Source organism: Gorilla gorilla, chromosome 13, assembly GCF_029281585.2.
Source record: "Gorilla gorilla gorilla isolate KB3781 chromosome 13, NHGRI_mGorGor1-v2.1_pri, whole genome shotgun sequence".
Classification (NCBI taxonomy): domain Eukaryota; kingdom Metazoa; phylum Chordata; class Mammalia; order Primates; family Hominidae; genus Gorilla; species Gorilla gorilla.
In genome coordinates, this window is record NC_073237.2 from 82,650,009 (window position 1) to 82,672,652 (window position 22,644).

The following is a 22,644-nucleotide window of genomic DNA, read 5'->3' on the forward strand; positions in this document are numbered from 1 at the left end:
TGATTGAATTTGAGACTGCTGGTCAGTCACCTCTGGTCTGGCCTTGATTTCTGTTTATTTGGCAAACAGGAATTTTCTGATTTTTTTTTTTTGGCATGGCTACGTGTTAATTTTTTGTCTTTTTTGCTACTTTTTACTCATTACTTCTATACATTCATAGTGAGAGGGAAGTTCCTTCACAACATAGGAAGTAATGTTCTTGAAAATCCAATTAGTCTCAGAGGTTTTTATATTTGGTTCTGCCCTATTCCTTGGTCTTTCTTTGTGTTTCTTTGTTATCTAAATTATTTAGTCTTTGCCATTGTTGCTTGCCGTTGAAAAACTCTAAGATTCTGAGTATGATATGTTTTAAATATGCTTCATTATCTTAAAAAGTTAGCATTTAGTACATTATATATGTACATATATATCCATTCTATCTATATCTATTATATCTCTATGTCTATATCTATATCATCTGTACCTATATCTATATGAGACAGTACGAGTGACCTCTCTCTTTTTTATCCAGATGCCTTTTGCCTGGTATTTCCCTTAAATGCGTATCTTCTTACAAAAGTCAAATTTGTTTAAAATTATCCCCCTGAAGGAATTTTTTTTTTGAGAAAGTAGGCATAAACCTTGAAATGACAACTGTTTGTTTTTATTCTTATTAATTCTGAAAGTTGAAACTAAGGATTTTAAGGATATCAGTACCCAAAGGCTAAACTACCACACACACACACACACACACACACACACACACACACCCCCCACACCCCTCCCCAACCAAATACCACTCACCTTGCAGGACCATTGGGTCTTAAGGATGTTATTGTTTTGGGTAATTAACTGTTATTTATTTATATAACATTTTTAAATGGAGATTGCTATTTTTTTCTTTTTTGAGACAAGATCTGACTCTGTTGTTGCCTAGGCTGGAGTGCAATGGTGTGATCATGGCTCTCTGCAACCTTGACTTCCCAGGCTCAAGCAATCCTCCCATCTCAGCCTCCCAAGTAACTTGGGACCACGGGTGCATGCCACTACGAATCGCTAAGTTATTATTTTATTTTCTTTTTGTGGGGACAGGGTTTCTCTGCGTTGCCCAGGCTGGTCTTGAACTCTTGGGCTCAAGAGATCCTCCAACCTCAGCCTCTGAAAATGCTTGAATTATAGGCATGAACTACCGTGCCCAGCCGAGATTCCTAATTTTTAAAAGAAATGATAAAATATGGTCAGTTAATTCTGTTTGTACTAAGGATATTTTATTTTTGTTATTTAAAAATGGACAGAAACTCTGTTTGCATACTGATGGGATTTTTCTGTTAATTAGAAAAAAACAGCCAGGATAACTTTTACAGGATAATAGCACATTTACTGTACATACACACATACACACAGTCCATAGAGTTGTGCCATGCCATCGATGTTATTTTCATTTACTTTTTGTTGTTTCTGACAACAGTTGGACATGCCCTGACAACTCAACTTCCATTATAAGTATTTAAAAACTAAGCAGGAGAGAGTCATCCCTTAACCACAGCCATATAATGTGATGAAGGATACACACAGCTGCAGCCACAGCATGTCATTACTTAATTTGTTTTTGACAGCTCCCATTTGCAGAGGAAAGGAAAGTATGAGCTACACATGGGCAAGGATTTTACATACATCCACATTTGTTTGTTTGTTGTGAATATTGACACATTTTCTTGGGGGAATGGCAGGGAATCCAGGGCAACATCATTTCTTTCTTAGTATAGCAACAGCTCAAGATGTTTGCTGTCCATGGAAAGTTGAAGGAAAAATTCAAGTCAGTGTCTGTACCAAAGGGAAGAAGTATTAGATTGGGAAGCACTTTCCAGCCATGATGAGAAGATGGCAGAGCGAGTTAGGAATGTAGGTTTTCTTCTATGACAGAAGAGGTCATTTTAATGAGTAAATGGAGCACAGAGGAGCCATCACATTTGTACCAAGGAGAGTCCCAAAGCCCTGTTTCACAACAGCTATGTGTGGGTTGTGTGATAGCACTTCCTATGGTTTATGTTACCTAACTGTGCTCCTCAGGGTGGTCCTCATCATGCATTTTTTAGGTAACTAATTGTTGGCCTATATATGACAGAGGTTGATGGGCTTGGGCTATTCCCTGTATCCCCTGAGGCATGACCTGAGTTGTCTGACACCTTATGGGGACTGGGCTTGAGACGGAATTGGGGCAAGAGAAAACCCAGTCATCAGGGATGTGGAATTGTGATTTGGGCTCCTTTCAGGGCTATGAGAAGTATACTTCTACACCAGCTGGCACTTGGAGTGATGATCCTGAACGATGCATCCAGATAATTCTGTGAAGGGATGATGGAAACATCACAAAGCAGAGAACACTAAGAAAAATGGGACAATTTGAGTTAGCTCAGAATTATCATCAATAGTCAAAACTAGGCTGCTGGATACAGCAATTGGGTCTGATTAAGAGTACGTATGTCGCCTTAGGAAGAAGGGATAAGTGCAGTTGGTGCCTTACATAACAGAATAGGGAATTATAATAGAGAGTGTATCAATGATTTTATTAGTATCGTGTGTGTATGAAGGAGAAGGATGGAAACTAGGAAGACGCCTGAACTGGTTTACATCCTATCATTCACCTGGTAGATATCTGACCATGTGGTGTTAAACATCTGCCTGTGCCTTCTCTGACCCTGATTGCCTTGGTTCTTTCTGGTAATAGGATTATTGTATAATGAGTAAAACCACATGCAAACATTGTATACAGATCTAGAGCCATATGTAATCTAGTTAGCTCCATCTTGAAGAAAGTTCTGTGGAGGTGTTTGCGAGGATTTGCTCCTTAAAGAAGGAGGTCATGAAGAGAAGGAGTTTGACTTATCATAAAGGGGTCAACCTGAGGCTGTAGGCCCCAGACAGCTCCTGTTAATGCTTTCACGGCCTTTGATCAAGTCATGTAGTTATATATTCACATTGTTTTGTGTGTTCTACTCAACAAAAAAAAATTAGGGCCTGAGAAGATGTAGAAATTCCCTCTCGGGTGTCCAGAGTCTTTGGCCCATGGTTCTGGTCATCCAGGCAGTCTGTGGCTAAGTTTACTTTCCCTGCCCTCACCAGCACCCCACAGCCTCAGGCCTTCTACAGTAGGTTGCAGTACATAGTGTCAGAATTATGCTTGTACTCTGCCTAAAGATAATGGGGGTGTTCAAAATAGAGGGTGCTGGCTGGGCATGGTGGCTCACACCTGCAATCCCAGCACTTTGGGAGGCTGAGGCGGGTGGATCTCCTGAGGTCAGGAGTTCGAGACCAGCCTGGCCAACATGATGAAGCCCATCTCTACTAAAAATACAAAAGATTACCTGGGCGTGGTGACAGGCACCTGTAATCCCAGCTACTTCGGAGACTGAGGCAGGAGAACCGTTTGAACCCGGGAGGTGGAGGTTGCAGTGAGCTGAAATTGCACCACTGCACTCCAGCCTGGGAGACAGAGCGAGACTCTGTCTAAAAAATAAAATAAAATAATTAAAAAAAAAAGGTGTTGAAGTTCATGGGCCTCTTTATCTCCACTTATTCTTATGTCGTCTTACTCCAGTGTTCAAGGTCAGCCTTCCAAATAATGTACTTTCAAACTCTGGTACTTAAGGTAGTACTCACCTTTTCCTACAGTCTTATCAAAGTGTCATTTGACACTTTCACTAGGGCACATTTATATATACTTACTTGAACTTCAGAGGGTGATTTTACTTGATGAATCTCAGCAGCTTACTACAATCCTGGAAGGATTGGTCTGACGGCACTGGCAAGTTATAGATGCCCTTAATTAAGTCAAAGCCCTATGGTCCTGTGTTGTTTTTTCAAGTCCTCTCTTTCATATCAGAAACATTTAAACTATGATGGCTCACCACGTAGCTCTTCATTTTTGTTTGTTTGTTTGTTTTCTGTTTTCTTTTTTGAGACAGAGTCTCTCTCTGTCACCTAGGCTGGAGTGCAGTGGCGACATCTCGGCTCACTGCAACCTCTGCCTCCTGGATTCAAGTGATTCTCCTGCCTCAGCCTCCTGAGTAGTGGAGATTACAGGCACCCACCACCACGCCCGGCTAATTTTTGTATTTTCAGTAGAGACGGGATTTCTCCATGTTGGCCAGGCTGGTCTCGATCTCCTGATCTCAGGTGATCCACATGCCTCGGCCTCCCAAAGTGCTGGGGTTACAGGCGTGAGCCACTGCACCTGTCCCAGCTCTTTGTTTTTACACAGCATTACTTAATGCCAAATTATTCCTGAATATGTATAGATGATTTTTTTGATAAATTTATCAAAAATATTCCTGAGAAAATAATTGAAAGTAGAAAAAAATCACTAAATTGCCAGCAGAAAAAAAAAGGTAAAACAATAAAACAATTCAGGTCACTAGAACTAAATGATTGGTAATTAAAACTTGAGAAGAACTTCTTAGCACCATCTTTCCCTTCCCCTCCATTTTTCTTTTTTACTTTTATTTATTCTTTTTTGTATTGTTGTTATTCACAAGCAGGATTCGTGATCATTATAACTAATATAACAATATAAAAATAAGTAAGGAACAAGTCAATGATATCCCCCAACTCTGTATGCAGTAAATGAATGTTAATTCTCTAAAATAAATGTTTCCACTTCTCTCCTTCTTTCTGTGAGGGGATGATAGAAGCATCACAAAGCAGGGAACACTAATACACACACACATATGCACACACACGTACTCCATATACATCTACGTGGGAGTTATTTTTGGTTATTTGTTTTTGTAAAACTAAAATTAATATATACATATTCTCCTGCAAATTTCTTTTTATTATTATTGTTATTATTTTTATTATTATTTTGTAGAGACAGGGTCTCATTATGTTGCCGAGGCTGGTTTTGAACTCCTGGTCTCAAGCAATCCTCCCACCTTGGCTTCCCAAAGTGCTGGATTGATAGGCATGAGCCACCATGCCCAGACTGCAGAGTTCTTTTCTTACTTTATACAATGTAGATTTCCTCCTGGGATGATAGCTGTCCACCCAAAGTCGTTAAAAAAAATAAAGCAGTGGGTTAGCAACATGATGGAACGGGAGGCTCCTGACTTTCCCTCCTCCTACAGACACACTGAGTAAACACCTACACTTCAATAGAAAGCCAGAATCCAGTTGAAAGACTCCTACACACCAGATGACTGAGAAAACATCCACATAAAAATTGATAGGAAAAGTAAAGATACACTTGTGCACTAACACCATCCTGAGCACAACTCTTAAAAGGTCTCCAGGTAGCAATATATATATATGAAAATATAAGGCTCACTGGTGAAAGTAAGTATACAGTCAAACTCAGAACACTCTTATACTGTAATGGTAGTGTGAAAATCAGTTATAGCTCTAGTAGGAAGGTTAAAAAAACTATCAAAATCAACTATAGCTATAATAATTTGTCAAAAGATACAGGCTATCAAAGATAGAAAATACATCATCAAAAACAAATGGGGAAGGGAGAAAAGTGTAGAGTCTGTGTAAGTGATCAAAGTTAAGTAATTATCAGCTTAAATACATCAGCCTGTTATTAGTATAAGAGGTTTTATGCAAGCCTGGTGGTAACCACAAAGCAAAAGCCCTTAGCAGACACACAAAAGATAAAACCAAAGGATTCAAAGGATACCAATACAGAAAATCATCAAATCACAAAGGAAGACAGCAAGAAAGGAAGAGGGGAACAAGGATATACAAATTAGCCAGAAAGCCATCAACAAAATGTATGCATAATGTATGCATAATTGCTTTGAATATAAATGGATTAAATTCTCAATAAAAAGACATCGACTGACTCAATAGACTAAGAAAAATAAAGACCCAACTCTATGCTGCCTATAAGAGACTCACTTTACCTCTAATGACACACAGACTGAAAGTAAAGTTATGGAAAGAAATTTCACACAAATGGAAGCCAAAAGAAAGCAGTGGTAGCCATACTTATATTAGACAAAATAGACTTTAAGTAAAAAAGGGTAAAAAGAGACAAAGATTGTCATTATATAATGATAAAGGCATCAGTTCATCAATGATTGATAACAATTTGAAATATATATACACACACATCCAAAATCAGCACACCTAAATATATAATGCAAATACTAATAAATCTGAAGAGATAGATTGCAACATGATAATAATAGAAAACTTCAGCATTCCACTTTCAATATTGGACAGACTAACTGGACAGAAAAGCAATAAGAAAACATTGGACTTGAACTATATTTTAGATCAAATGGACCTAACACATATTTATAGAACATTCCATCCAACAGCAACAGAATGCACATTCATCTCAATTGCACATGCAACATCATCCACAATGGATCATATGTTAGGCCACAAAACAAGTCTTGACAAATTTGTGAAAACTGAAATCATATTGCATATCTATTCTGACTACAGTGTCATGAGACTAAAAATAAATAATGGGAGGAATCTTGGAAAATTCACAAATACATGGAAATTAAATAACATAAATCTTTGCTATGTTGGGGTCTTTGGCCCTGAATAACCAATGGGTCAAAGAAGAAGTCAAAAGGGAAACCAAAAAATATCTTGAGACAAACAAAAATGGAAACACAACACACTGGGATATAGTAAAAGCAGTCCTGAGATGAAAATTTACTTGCATACAATAAAAGACCTACTTTTAACTGAGAGATGAAGTGACACTCAATACTTCCTATGCCCACCCATGAAACTGACTTGTCATGCTTGAGAGGTGGGCTGAAAAGAATTTCCAAATGGATACAATGAGATTTAGTTGAAACGCTCGTTTTCATTTTCAAACTAATTCCTGTTATAGACTGAATATTTTTGCCCCCCACAACAAAATCATATGTTGAACCCCTAAACTCCAATGTGGCCATCTTTGGAGCTAGGGCCTTTGGGAGGTAGTCAGGGTTAGTTGAAGCCATGAGAGTGAGATTCTAGTATGATGGGATTAGTGCCCTTAAAGAGGCACCAGTGCTGTTTGTCCTTCTGTCTCTCTGTCTCTCTCTCATTCTGAATGCATGCACTGGGGAAAGGTCATGAGCATGCAGAGAGATGGAAGCCATCTGCAAGCCAGCAACAGACCATGCTACCACCTTATTTGTGGACTTCTAGCTTCTAGAATGGTGAAAAAATAAATTTTTGTGCCCTGTCTATGGAAGCCGAGCAAATTAAGACATTGCCTTATCCAAAGACACATTTCAGGAGTGTGTTCTGATTTATGATCATGTTGAAGAAGAAGTGGGTGTCTCGTTTGTTCATGTTGCTATAATAAAACACTGGAGAAAGGGTAATTTTAAAGAACAGAAATTTATTTCTCACCATTCTGAATGCTGGAAGCCCAAGATCAAGGTGCAGCAGGTTTGGTGTTTGGTGAAGGCCTGCCTTCAGCTTCCAAGATGGTGCCTTGTTGCTGCATCCTTCGGAAGGGACAAATGTTGAGTCCTCAAATGGCAGAAGGTAGAAGGGCAAAAAAAGGCCTAAGCTAGTTCCCTCTAGCCCTTTTAAAAGGCACAAATCTATTCATGAGGATGGAGCCACTATGACTTCCTCACTTCTCCAAAGGCTCCATCTCTCAATACCACTGTAATGGGGATTAAGTTTCAACATGAATTTTGGAGGAGACACATTCAAACCATAGCAGTGTGTGAATATTATTTTGGAAGAGTTTGGAATATACTATCTTAAAAAAAAATGTAACTATGATGTAGCTTTTTAATCTTGATGGATAAAGCCTCAGAACGGTCGCTCTTCAGGACCCACTGTAAATACGTGTCAGTGGTATCTTAGGAACACAAACTCTTTATTGGCTATTTTTTTCTTATTTGGCTGTGGTGTGCTTCCCTTCCCCCATTTCTCTCTTGTTCTTTCTTTGCTAACTCATAATCTACATATTTTTACTTTCAGGGGGAGTTTTATACCTGGTATACTATTTGTAGCCTTCATAGAGGGTTCTCCATTCTAGTCACACCCATTTCCTCCCTGCTCCAGACATTGGACACTGGCCTAGTGTTCCAGAAGCTCTGAGTTCAGAGTCCTCATGTACTAATGCCAGCAATAGTCAGTTTCACAGTGCCTCTGGCCAGCTGCACTCTTATGCAACTCAACAATTTCTCACCTTTTCTCCTTTTAAAAACAATATAAGCAACAAAACCACCCAGCTCCCACTGCTGCATAACCCAGAAGTATTGGAAAGATCACTTCATACAATTCTTGAGACAATCCTGCAGGATCAAGCAATTAGGTCCCTGGAGTGGTGGCCAGCTCATCAAAGCCTCTTTGTACTGGTGCTTCCCCTGATCCTGTTTTGTTCCCTTGTCCCTCTTTCCTGCTCCTAGCTAGGATCACACTCCCCAATAAAGTTTTTGAACAATGACCTGTGTTTAGGCTACATCTTTCTGGGGAACTTGCACCAAAACTCCATTACATACCCAGCTTACCTTTGTCCTGTATTAAAATGAGTAGTCTGCACACAAAATAGATTTTTATGATAAAATATAAGTTACAATTTTTATTTGTTTACTCCCTCTTTCTTGGACTCAGTTTCTTTCCCTTTAAAAACCTGCTACCTAGCTCTGATTCTATGTCCTTCATTCAAATATTTGAGTTTTTACTATGGGACATGCACATAGTCTGCTAGAAGTTGGTAAACTATAGTTGTCTTAGTCCATTCACATTGCTACAACATACCATAGATTGGGTGGCTTATAAACAACAGAAGTTTATTTCTCAAGTTCTGGAGGCTGGGAAATCCAAGATCAGGATGGCAGCAGATTCAGTGTCTGGTCAGGGCTTGTTCCTGGTTCAGAGAGGGCTGCTTCTTTCTGTGTCCTCACATGGTAGAAGGGGCAAGGCAGCTCCCTGGGGTCTCTTTTTAAAAAAGCCATTTTGACACATGTGGATGAAACCTCTTTTATAAGGGCACTGATCTCCTTTATGAGGGCTCCATCCTCATGACCTTATCACCTCCCAAAGGCCCCACCTCCTAATACGATCACCTTGGTGGTTAGGATTTCAACAGATGAATTTGGGGAAAGATACAAACATTCAGACCATAACAATGATGCTAAGGCTTCATATGGCCCCACGTCTTGCTTTGTTTGACTCTTGTTTGGCTTCCATGGCATTTTGAAAAAGACTGTAATGATCAGACATTATGCTTGGTTGTGAGACAAATAGTTTGAGCACCCGTGGAGGTGCAACCAAGGATAATGGTTGAGCCTGGGGCTTTTCAAACACAGGTTCTATTCTCCCAGGTGCACAAGGCTAGGGTTTAGACTGTATTTTTGCATATGGTGCTACCGTCTCAGCAGTACATTTTACTTGATGATGACAAACCGATTTTACATAATCTTTGAAAAGAACAAAGCTACCTTATAGAGCAAAATGCTTGTCTTTTAATTTTTAAAGTATATAATATTTACAAATGCTTTCCCAGGGCCTGTCTGTTTCCAGTCATGCCTCCAGAATCTTCAAGGGTATGAAGCTACTCACCTCTATCTCTGGGAGTCCCTTGAAAAGTCTGAAGAGCCCTATGCTAGGGTGCTCCTTGGCCTCATTAGCCTTGCCCTTTTTTAGTAAGTGAACCTGAGCTCCTGTGATTTTCTCTCTTCACTCTGACTTGGAGCATTCCTGATCTTGGCTTGACGGCCTGGTTCTCATGTCTTCTGTTCCAGACTTTGCTTTCTCTTTTCTCTTTCTTTTCGAGACAGAGTCCCACTCTGTCATCCAGGCTGGAGTGCGGTGGTGCCATCTCAGCTCACCGCAACCTCCTCCTCCCAGGCTCATGTGATCCTTCCACATCAGCCTCTCCAGTAGCTGGGTTTACAGGCACCCACCACCCTACCACCATGCCTGGATAATTTTTTAATTTTTATTTTTGTGTGTGTGTGGAGACAGGGTCTCTCTAAATTGTCCAGGCTGATTTTGAATTCCTGGGCTCAAGCAATTCTCCTGCCTTGGCCTCCCAAAGTGCTGGAATTACAGGCATGAGGCACTGTGCCTAGCCTTGCTTTCTCTTTTCTGATACTCTTTTGCTTCAGATTTTAATATATATGTATATATTTTTAACCCTGTTCAGCTGTTCTGGTTCTGTTTAAAGTCCCAGTCAAAGGAACCTGGGTGCCTTCCTCCTGACCTTGGTGTAAAATGAAGCAAAGGATAAAAATATGTAGGACTTGCAGCTCCCCAAATGCAGCTTCTCATTCCTGCTACTGGGTATTATTTATTGCTGTGCTTCTCTTACCCCATGTTTGATACTCTCTCCATGTATTTATTTGGGCATTTATTGCTGTGCTCCTTCTTTGTATGTTTGAGATGATTTCCACGTAGTTATTTTAAACAGCTGTTTTTACAGACAACATTTCTGTTTCAAACGTTCTTTCCTGTTTGCAAACCAGCATTTCTTACAAGTGGGTTGCTGCTACTCTGCTAATTTATTCCACTTTAACAATACGATTTCTTGTTTTCTTCAGATTTTTCAAAACCTGAGAATTGAATTTCCAGAAATGCCAAACCACCGCATTTCATCTTGACTAATTGGTCATGTGGGCTGTCTTCCCGTTGCAAAATCGGCATGAGTTTTGTTGTTGATGATGTTGTCGTTTTAAAGAAAAAGAAAGCAGTTTGATTTTTTGGCAGATACTCACCATTACTTTCTCAGTAATCTGATAAAATTCCATCCATCTACCTTCCCAAAAGGGAATCTTGAGGTAAACTTTCAACTTTTCTTTTTGAAACAGGCTTAAACAAATGCATTCAGTTTTGGGAAACAGATCTTCCTCTGGGCAAGGCAGGCTGAGCTACATTCCTGCGTTTCTCATGCTGCAGTGGGAAAAGTTCATGAATGTAAGGGAATGCTTTTCCAAAGTTATCTGTGAAGGGAAAGGAATAATTACTTCTGTGTGATTCAAACCTGGGCACCATCCAGGTTCCCAATTAGCTGTGAGAACAGTGCCTGCTATTGTGTCTCAAGTTTACCTTGAATTTTCCAAAGAAACATTCTTTCTGATCACTGTGAATATCAGAAAATAGGAGCCCTCACATTCTTCTTTCTTGTATTGAAGCAAAAGAGGCCCAGAGGACTGCCAGAGAGGTTCGGAGGAGAACAACTGCTGTAAGCATTTTACTGCCAGGGGGTGAAAAGGGAACTGCAATGTAATTTTAAAATATTTTCTTAGGAAAAAAACTCAGAAACTTCTGCATTTCGATAAGTGCTTGGATATAGACCCATCTTCATGCATGGGGAAATGATGGGAGTTATACATTTCTTTGCTTTTTATTTCCTTACTTATGTAACCCTGTTTTTCAGTACAACTTGTATTTCTGAAGTCACTCTAGACTAGGGGTAAAAATAAGATGAAAAGAAGTCAGCGAGTAGTATTTCTATGGCTTTGCCTCTACAAACTGCAGACATTTTAGATTCTCTAATTCTTTCTACACCGCTTTGGGAGTCTGCATGGAACAATTTCACATGCGCTTCTTGGGCACGATGTGGCAGTTTTCATTTTCCACTTTTCCAGGTGTAATTTATTTATTTTTTGAGATGGAGTTTCGCTCTTGTTGCCAAGGTTGGAGTGCAATGGCACGATCTTGGCTCACTGCAACCTCTTCCTACCGAGTTCAAGCAATTCTCCTGCCTCAGCCTCCTGAGTAGCTGGGATTACAGGCATGAGCCACCACGCCCGGCTAATTTTGTATTTTTAGTAGAGACGGGTTTCTCCATTTGGTCAGGGTGGCCTTGAACTCCCGAACTCAGGTGATCCACCCGCCTTGGCCTCCCAAGATTCTGGGATGACAGGCATGAGCCACCGCGCCCGGCCCAGGTATAGTTTATTTGAGACTATAGTGTGGTCCATTTCTGCTGAGGTAAGGAGGATGGAAAGTTAGTCAGCAGGGTGAGGAGTTAGTCTCCTGGTAATCTTAACACCTGATATTGGGTCATTGGGGTCTTTCAAGGGCATGAGTGCCCGATGTCCTCACCCATCAAGACACCACTGCCAACCAGGATGCCCACCAAGCCTCAGCAAAGCTCACGCGGAGTCTGGGGGCTTTTGTTCATGGTGCTCACTCTGCCACAATTGTTCAGAGACAGCCATTGCCCCAAGGTGGCTCTATCTTGTGCTATCAAAGCCCCACGGAGATATCTGTGTTTCCTTCCTTTTAATGAAGCCATATCAGTTGAGGACATGGGGCGTGTGTCCCTGAGGACTAGGTGGGTAAGATGAGTGACAGGCACATGTTTTATTCAGAAATCTTTCCTTGGCTTGCTATCCTGGAAGGGGGCTTACCTCAATTAACCTTGGTTATTTCCCTGGTGGTTCCTTCGTCCCTTGTGTGTGCAGCCTCTGTTCTCAGCCATGCCCAGGTATGCCTGATATGCTTGAGAGATGTCTGAAACTGAGGGTGGGTACAATTTAATTAGCATGACTGTGTGCATTTGACTTGTGTAGGGCACAAATGTGAACTAACAGCATGGCATTTTGCAAATTTGTCCAACACACTGGTTGGAACAAGGTCTTTGCTTCACCTACATAGGCAAGGACAGGCCTACGTTTATGAGATAAAATTTCTATAGCCTGTTTCAACACTTCTTTTGTGGAATAGCTCACAAATCTATGATTACTATCTAGATCTTTCTCCCATGCTTCTAATTCTCATCTTTCCCTCAAAATGATCCCTCTAATTCCTGTTTCCATTAATGAACCATCCACCCAGTTACTGAGCTAGAATCATCCTTACATCCTTTCACCCCTGCTCACCCAACAACTCAATTACAAAACTAAACACAAAATCTCTGATAATTCTCATATTAGTCAAGAGGAATAGAAGAGTGGGTATTACGGGATCTGTTTTTCCTTTGGAAAAAAATTTCCTAGAAAATAATATCTAATAATAAACATATTTAATAATAGATATACCTAATAATATCTAATATAGAAACTTTACTAATACTCCCTATCTGACAGGAAGAGATTTGCATTATACATTTTATGGAATGACACCAATAGAAATGATTTTTCTGTCATCTGCTATTATCTTCAAAAGCCAAAGCAAGGGAGGCTTTAATTTGACCATATTTAGGACATGAAGAAAGGACATATTGTCCTAAAAATAAGTACAACTGGGGAGCACATATTTTGTGCATTTGCTACAGGTGCATGTTTTCCCCTTTACTACACAGTAAGGAAATTACAATGTATAATTGCTTTAAAAATGGTGACTATTCTCTGCATTATGTACTTAGAACATTTTATAGTATTGAAAAGAAAAGGTGACTCATTTGTAAATGCTCCTTAACAAACCAGTTAAAATAGAAGATAAATCTACTATTTGCTGACTGTTGTCTCGGTCAGCTGAAGTTAAGTCTCCAAGTCATAATAGGCACCCTGGGATGTAGGCCAGGGAGGGAGACCTCCTAGCCAGACAGACTTCCACATTTTCTGTGACTGGATATCCGGGTGTCATGGTGGGCTCCGTCTTCCCTGTAAGTTTGGTTTAGTGTGGAATTGGGTGGTGGACAGACCCAGTGAGGAAAGACTTTGTTCATTAGAGCCTGTAAATTAACAGTTTATCCAAGTGAACATCGATTTAACTAGATAATCTAACCAATGAGCTCCTAAACTTCTACTGCAAACCCTGATGGGCTCTCTAGGAAGAATTTTACATGAGCACAAAAGGCTCTATGAGGTTTTAGATATACTAGGATGCCTAAGTGAGCTACTCTAGAAAAAGGTAAACAAAGTGTCATAGGTACTCCAAAATGTTTAGCTCTTTACTTCTAGCTCTCACAATAAAATGAAGCTCTTCAGTCCCCAAACTCCATATACTCTGTTATAATTCACACTATGGCTGAATAAAGAGTTATAATTTCACAAAAGCAAATGATCTCGAGAATTCAGTACGGGGTTCCCTCTCTTATTGCAACGATGTTAGTTTGTAGTATAACAAAAGGACCAATGAAGGTTGATTTAATCTACAACAAGGTGATAGCACAGGGCTTAGTTAAAGCAGCATGGAATGTGGAGTCAGAGGAGCTTCAGGGAGTGGCTTTCCTGCCTAACAGCTATGTGACCTCAACATTCTCAACCTCAGTATTCCTTATCTGCTTAATGGAACAAATAATACCTATTCAAATTGTGAAAATTGGGCCTGATTTAATGCTTATGAAGTGCTTATGATAGATTCCTGTGCTTTCCCTATATGGAGATCCTACTGTTAATCTCTTTATCCCTGGAAAGGATGAGAACAGTCATGAACAGAGTTTGTTTGTGGAGAGTTTGGTTCTGGTGATAGCACTCCCTCATTCTTCTCTAAGTGCTCTCAGGCAATTTTCTTTCAGTAGACTGTGAATTCCTTAAGGGCAGCCAGGGCCTGATTGGTCTCTGATATCTAGTAGGTTCATTAAGCATGTTTCCAAATAAGTGAATGAATGAACTCAGGTCCCTTAACTTCAAAGGTGCTTAAACATTTTTAGGAAATAATTTGAAAAAATCTAGATGCCAGACTTATTTTTTTTTCTTTCCTCTCTTCTTTGACAAAGAAGCATAGAATGCATTATCTGTAAACATTTTGTGGGAGGAAGATTTTTGGTAAAGCAACTAATTAGAAATGTGCTCTTAAATGCCAAACTAGCATTAACCTAAAACTTGTGTTTTATGGGAGGATTCTTATACTTTTCTCCCCCTCAAAATTTTTCCTTGAAAATATTTTAACTATTTGCCATAAGAATATTTTGGGTTTAGTCAACTCATGCTAGGTTTTTTTGCTGTCTTTTTTTTAAGAGGTGAATGATTTTGTTGATAAAATTCACGTTTCATATTGAATCTACAATATGAGATTGTTGAGTGTGATTTTTTTTTCTTTCTAGTTTAAATTGGAACCTTATGGACATTTAACCTAGAAACATATGTCAATGTGATTTATATGTAGAAAATCTCTTTTTATAGTATTAACAAAATCACTATTGTGTTCCAATCTTTGTTCTCCAGGGATAAATCTTAGTAAATCACTTCCTGCCATTCAGATACCTCAGAGCTCAAACTGTCTGAAGCTTAGCAACAGATTCATCAGAAAATAAAATCTCCTACCCACCCCACCAAAAGGTTATGATGACAGGAAAAATATTTCCTGTTTCTCCTTAAAGGATGGGGAGGGGGCAGAAAGGAAAGGAGAGAATTTAAAAATCTGGTTTCTTGATGTCTGAGAAAATACAGTTCAGATTAATTACTAGTGCCTTAAATAAGAAACAGGAAAAATGTTCTACACAGAGAGAGTTGCTTTATCTGGCCATAAACATTTGATACTCATCCCAGGATCCAGGCCCAAAGAGAAGTTTAGACAGATCTGAAAAAAAATCAGGCCAAGGATATTTTCAAAAATGGAAACTGGAAATAGAACCCATTGTACTCATACCATTCCTCTTCAGACGTATCAGCACTCTCTGTATCTTGAGTCTATCACTTTAACAACCCTTGAAAGTTCAAGAAGGTTTAGTGAGTATGTGTGTATATACTATTCCCCTCCGCCTCCATAGAACGTATTTTACCGGTTTCGTTTACAAAGAGAATTTAGGTATTTCCTATCTTGCTTTACTCACCTATAACCTGGAGATCATAAATATGTTTCCATCTCCTGGGGAACGTTCTCTCACATTGCATTCCAAAGATGCGCTGTCCAGATGTGAAAGGTTTTTTTCACTTTTAAAATTTCTTCAGAGCAAGGATCTCTTAATGGAATACAGTATGTATTCACATAATGCCCTGTTAAAGCAAACTAAATATGGCCTGAGAAGGATCCTGTATTTCTATATTTGAGTCCTCGTGGAGGACCTGCAACCTAACTTAAAAGGGAGACAAGATTGAAGACCTAATTTAGGAGTATGCCCTCTAACAATAGCTGAGTCTTGGCCAATCCTAGCAACCATACTTCAACCCCTCATACACTGCCGATTGTTCAAACTATGTTCAAATAGGGCAAATGTCAACCTGTAGCCAATTCAGCTGTTTCTGTATCTCACTGCTGGTTTCTGTATATCGCTTTCCTTTTTTTTTTTTTTTGGCCTATAAATTTGTTCTGACCATGAGGCATCCCTGGAATCTCTGTGAATCTGCTGTGATTCTGGGGGCTGCCAGATTGACGAATCATTCATTGCTCAATTAAACTCCTTTAAATTTAATTCGGCGGAAGTTTTTCTTTTAACAGCCCGGTCATTAAGGATGTCTTTTGTTAGGATAGATAAGCTGTACCTGAGCTTTGTTTTCATTTCCTGTGCAATCCTGAAATTCTGGTACAGAAGATGTAATAGAGAAGAGGCTGATAGTTTGGAAGCCATATGAAAAGGATGTCAGATTGAATCGGATCCACTATTTTCCACTGCTTGAGCACTCAGGTTCTTGTTGCTGCCTGTGAGTCCTGATTCTTGGGAGGCAGTCTACGAAAGCAGGCGGTGCTACCTTCCAGGTTATCAGTGCTGGTACTGCTCAGTCGCCCTCAGAGCATTGAAAGGGCCAGCAATGCGTGGGTCAAGATCCGTGAGAATTTTTCAATGAAACTCATAGTGGCTTTGAGCCAGGCTATGAATTAGATAAAGCTGACTTTTCTTTTTTTATGAAGAACTGACCCTTGTTTTACATCAGTTAGAAAAAAAAATTCAGTTTTGAAAAAGGAAAACACTTTAAAGGAAAAGCAGATGGTCTAGGAAGCCGTGTAGTCCCATGCATTAATTCTTTAATAAAGGACGAATTAAAGCCCCAGCCAGTCACGAGTACAATAAGACCCTTTCATTCCCTTTTCTTCTTTTTCCCTTATCCTTATAATTTCCTTTCCAGAGCTTAAATAAAGGTAAGCTCAGTGATTCTTGGGTTTGAATCTTTTCCTTGAAATACCTCAGTGTGTACAGGGAAAATATATTGTTTAGATCCTGGACATTGTAAACAAGATCACTCAAAAGTCCTGAACTATGTATTGAGTTCAACACATTATAATAGGAAAAAAAAAATAGGATTTAAAATCGGAAGATTTGGCCCCTAAGTATTGGCCATGCACTTACTGAGTGGTTTTATGCCAGTTATTCTCGTAACTTTTCTGAATCTGTTTTAATATTTGTAAAAAGGAATAATAATGCCTGCCTCACGGGTTGTTGTGAGGATGCAATGAGATAACACTACATGGAAGTGTATGAAATTACCAATATTCAACATTTTTTTTGGAGACAGGGTCTTGTTCTGTCACCCAGGCTGGAATGCTGTGGTGTAATCATGGCTCACTGCAACCTCGAACTCCTGTACTCGAGTGATCTTCCTGCTTCAGCCTCCTGAGTACTTGGGACTACAGGCATGTGCCACCATGCCCAGTTTATTTTTTATTTTATTTTATTTTTTTGATATACACTGGATCTCACTATGTTACCTAGGCTGGTCTGTAACTCCTGGGTTCAAGCAATCCTCCTGCCTCGGCCTCCCAAAGTGCTGGGATTAGAGGTGTGAGCTACCACATCCAGCCTCGACTGTTTCTGACCTTCACAAACAACTATTTCAAATGGGGCAAACACATATAAACAATGATTTGTAAGTTGTAAGGTAGAATGTAAATTTTATTTAAAATAAAGTGAAAGGTACTTTTTCTTCTCAAGTGTTCAGAAAGACGTGGGCCTTCCCTGACAATCAGAGTAGAAATGTATAAGAAAGCGTATACAGAATTTAAGGAGAAATGACGAGGAAGATAATATTAAGTGAGGAAATGAACTTGTATTCCTTGGATAATCCTGGGCTAAAAGTTAATATAGTGATTAGGGTGATCCATTTAATGAGCTATATACATATATGTGAAATATTCACCTCATCCCATATTAATAATAGTTCAGATAGTCCTTCTCAAAGGACAAAACATTTCTTATTCAAATTCCTCAATCAAAATCCTTCAACTTAATATGGTTAATAAGGCCATTTGAAATTTGGATAATCTTTACACATTATGCAAAGGAAAAGTAACTCAATCTTAGAGGTGATCAGGAATAGATGATTCATATAATGTCTATTTTAAGAAAATAAGAAAGAAAAATATAAGACCAGCACTTTTTTTTTTTTTGAGGTGATTAGAGTTCAAGGTGCAGTGAGGCTCAGGAAATGAACTGGCTGACTATGGTGGGTATCGCCCTTCTTATCCAGTTGAGATATGTTAATACAGAAGGTATGTTTCTGTTTCTGATCCCTCAGACTAACATTCTATAGCCAGAGTTAGTAGCTTAGGCTTAAATCCTTTAATACAGATTTGACAGCCAAAAATGGAAGATTTAAAATAGTGCTAATTCTCTACACTGAAACAGATCAATAAGGAAGAGCTGGCCGGGTGCTGTGGCTCATGCCTGTAATCCCAGCATTTTGGGAGGCCAAGGCAGGCAGATCACCTGAGGTCAGGAGATCGAGACCAGCCTGGCCAACATGGTGAAACCCCGTCTCTACTAAAAATACAAAATTAGCCAGGCGTGGTGGCGCACGCCTATATCCCAGCTACTCGGGAGGCTGAGGCAGGAGAATTGCTTGAACCCAGGAGGTGGAAGTTGCAGTGAGCCGAGATCATACCGTTGCACTCCAGTCTGGGCAAAAAGAGCAAAATGCCATCTCAAAAAAAAGAAGGAAAAAAAAAAGGAAGAGCTAATATTTTCCATAGATGTAGGAATCCTATAGTCATATGGTTTTGTGTAATAATCAGATGAGGATATTCACAATGTAATTCTCTCACATGAGGTTTTGTCTTGAGTTTGAAAATGAATTATGCAGACTCTTAAACCATTTGTGCTCATACTTTCACTGATAAAGATGCTTTTTAAGGACATGATTTTGTTTTTTCATTTTCACTGGGGGGAGAGTTTCCGTATGTTGAGAAGACTCGTGATGTACATGGTGTTTTTAGGACTCTGTAAGATAACTTAAAAACACTGAGAAAGTTCAGTATTCACTCTAGACTATTTTAATTCATATTCCAATATTCAGTGTTTGTTTTTTGGAGACAGGATCTTGTTCTGTCACCCAGGCTGGAATGCTGTGGTGTAATCATGGCTCACTGCAACTTCGAACCCCTGTACTCAAGTGATCTTCCTGCTTCAGCCTCCCGAGTACCTGGGACTACAGGTACAGGTTTAGAAACCTAGGAAAGATTTTTCTTAGGAAAAGATCTGACAGGTGAAGCAGTGTTCTGAGTGACCAGTCTTACCTTAGGGCAAAATCCCAGTGGAAAACAATTTGGCCAGCAGAAACAAAAGTGAATACGTGTTCAGGCTTGTGTGCACTGCCAGTGTGGAGCAAGGCGACCTGTCTGCACAGACTCTATCGGAGGCAGGAGGGAAGGAAGAGAAGGTGAAGACCCCACTCATCTTCCCTGGAAATCTCATGTCGATGCCTCTGTCCCAGCATAATTATTATTGCACCTCTTTTAATGTTCAAAATTGCCTCGGTATGGATTTTTTTTTTTTTTTTTTTTTTTGAGACGGAGTTTCGCTCTTGTTGCCCAGGCTGGAGTGCAATGGTGCGATCTCGGCTCACTGCAACCTCCACCTCCTGGGTTCAAGCGATTCTCCTGCTTCACTTCCCCAGTAGCTGGGATTACAGGTGCCTGCCACCAAGCCCAGCTAAGTTTTTATATTTTTGGTAGAGATGAGGATTCATCGTGTGGCCAGGCTGGTCTCGAACTCCTGACCTCAGGTGATCCACCCACTTCGGCCTCCCAAAGTGATGGGATTACGGGTGTGAACCACTGCACTCAGCCTGGATTTTTTTAATGTAAATTTATGGGGTACAAATGCAATTTTGTTACATGCATAGATTGTGTAGTGATGAAGTCAGGGTATTTAGGGTTAATTATCACCCAAATAATGGCATACATTGTACCTATAAGGCAATTTCTCATCATCCACCCCCCTCGCACCTCCTCACCCTCCCAAGTCTCCATTGTGAATGATAAATTATATGGCTACCAAAGGTTTACAGAGTCTTACCCTCAGGAATAAAAGCCTGGAGCTCAAATACACCAGAATTTCCATTCACTGCCTCAGAAGGGTTACAAGGGCTGTAAAAACTTTTACCATTCCCCAGGTTTTTTTTCTTTTGGGTTTGTTTTGTTTTTGTGACAGGGTCTTGTTCTTTTGCCTAGGCTGGAGTGTGGTGGTGTGATCACAACTCACTACAACCTTGACCTTCTGAGTTCAAAAGATCCTCCTGCCTCAGCCTTCTGAGTAGCTGGGATGTCAGGCATACGCCACCACACCGGGTAACTTTTAAATTTTTTGTAGAGACAAGGTCTTGCTATATTGCTCAGGCTGGTCTCGAACTCCTGGGCTCAAGCAATCCTCTTGCTTGGCCTCCTAGACTGCTGGGATTACTGCGCCCGGGCCCCATTCCCCTGTTTTTGTGTTTGCTGCCGATGTTAATCCTTCCGTTTGCCCATGGTGATCAGTAGCCTGATCTTAGGGCCTGTGAATTTGTCTTCAGGGTCATTGAAGAAGTGGTGGGAAAGATATTGGGAGGCTTGCCAGTATTTGTAAAGAAGAGCAGTGAAGAATGATGTTGGTAGTGGAACTGGGAAGGACTGAGGGGCTGAGTTGCAGGAGGACTTACGGGCTCTCCCAACAGTGTTTGGTGAATCACTGGTTATGATTCTAGCAGTTTAAAGGTGGGAGTGGTCTAGGAAGTGAGCCTAGTTTCTCCTTTTGCATCAAGTAGACATATACTGGTACTATGGTGGCCTGTTGAGTCTTGTTCTAGTGCAATTGCAGCATTTCTCCCCAGGCATACTCAGCAGCAGATTCACTGGAGAGTCAAACCTGCCTTAGTAGTGAATGTTCTGGAGAAATTAGCATAACAGGATAATAAAATGGAAATCTTAGCTATAGCCTGCCCTCTATTATATATATTGTATAGGGTAGGTTTAAGTCAGAACCTCTCTCTCTCTCTCTCTCTCTCTCTTTTATACGTGTTCTCCACCCTAACTTTGGAATTGTAGCTATAATCTCATCAGGCTGCATAATTTTTTAGTGATATGGCAAAACCCAACTTCGTTACTCCCATGTCCTTCCCATCCACATGAAGGTTATAACAGAGTCAGACTTTGGATATTAGAGGATTTTTGGAGCCATCTGTCTGTGTGCTGTGAGTTCTCTTCCAACCATGGTGGACAGCTGTGTGTGCCCACCTCTTTCCTAAAGCCCAGGGAAGTAGACTTGAATGGGACAATTTGGTGGCCGTTTGTAGTTTGGTAGATGGAGCGAACTTGTGTTTGACTCAAATGTGAGGAATCTGAAGGTGGAGTGTCTGACTGCTGCCCTACTTGATGGTGAACCACAGGAGATCTTCCTTCTTCAGCGTGCACTCCACAGGCTAAAGAAGCAAAAGATACAGGAGTGTTTCCTACAGGCCAGGTGTGGGCTACTCAGGAGGAAAGCCAGGGAAGGATTGTGTTAGTTTCTACCCAAGAGGGCCATCTGGAGAGGCAAAGTTCTTCAACAGAAAGAGTAGAGGAGTGTCATTGGAAGCCTATTTGCTGCAGGAAAAGGCTCAAGACGTCAGTTGGACTACAGAATCATTCTCCCAGGTCAAAGGAACTGCAAGTAAGTAAAACCTAGCAATAGGAGAAAAGTGTGTCTGAAAAACCCATGAACACATGTGAGACAGAGAAGGTCAGTTGTAAACCACCATCAATTCCAGAGATTACCATGGTCAGGTTCTAGGGCAGTACCAGTGAAGGAAGAACTTGCCTGCCTTCTTTTCTCTTCTCCCTCCCCTACTCCCACCTTGGAGGGGTCAGGAACCACAGCTAACAGATGGGGGCAGAGGAATTGTGGATTCAAATGAGCGAAAGAAAGACTGTGTCTGCTACAACTCCTCTTCCAACTGCAAGCTTCCTCTCTGTAGTGGACCAGATTTAGGGGTGTTGAAACATTCTTTAAAATTGAAAACAAGATGAAAACCTTAACCATTACATGGCTCTAGGCATTTTAAGTCTGAAACAGACTGTTCTATGTGACCTGGAATGCACTGTTCATGTTATGTAAAAGGGACCAGAAAATTAAAGGGGCTGACTAAGTTTCCATCGGGGTTATGGGAAGAACGGCAACACAGAGTACATTTAAGGGACGGTAGGAAGTAAGAATGAAGTTGCTTTCTGTTTGCACCCTATGATTTCTGTCATTTGAATGTAATATTTACACTTTTTTCTCAAGTTGCAACATTTAATTTGAAATAAATATCTTTAGATTGTCCTGTTTTCCTAATAGTACTTAAAATATATCTGGCCCTATCATAATTTATGCATAGCTCCTTTAAGTTTGTTTGCCTTTTCTTGTTGTTATCTTATTTGTGGTTACATATTCTCTAGGAGCTGTACCAAGAATGGAAAACACATTTTCTTTCTTTCTTTCTCTTTTTCTTTTTCTTCCTTCCTTCCTTTCTTTTATTCCTTCCTCTTTCTTTCTTTCTTTCTCTTTCTCTCTTTCTTTCTTTTCTTTCTGTCTTCCTTTCTTTCTTTCTTTCTTTCTTTCTTTCTTTCTTTCTTTCTTTCTTTTCTTTCTTTTCTTTCTTTCCTTTCTTCCTTTCTTCCTTTCTTTCAGATGGAGTCTTGCTTTTGCTGCCC

General features: G+C 40.1%; 1 long non-coding RNA gene across 2 annotated transcripts in view; it reads left to right on the plus strand.

Annotated features, from left to right (window-relative positions):
* Positions 1-22,644, plus strand: part of LOC134756879 (uncharacterized) — a 171,766-nt gene that overhangs the window by 81,024 nt on the left and 68,098 nt on the right. The window contains exon 1 of one of the 2 annotated variants that reach the window (XR_010130255.1): positions 11,000-11,137. The exons of the other annotated variant lie outside the window; for it this stretch is intronic. This is a non-coding gene — a long non-coding RNA (uncharacterized lncRNA). Of the gene's footprint in view, positions 1-10,999; positions 11,138-22,644 lie in introns of those variants that run through there. 2 annotated transcript variants of the gene reach the window in all.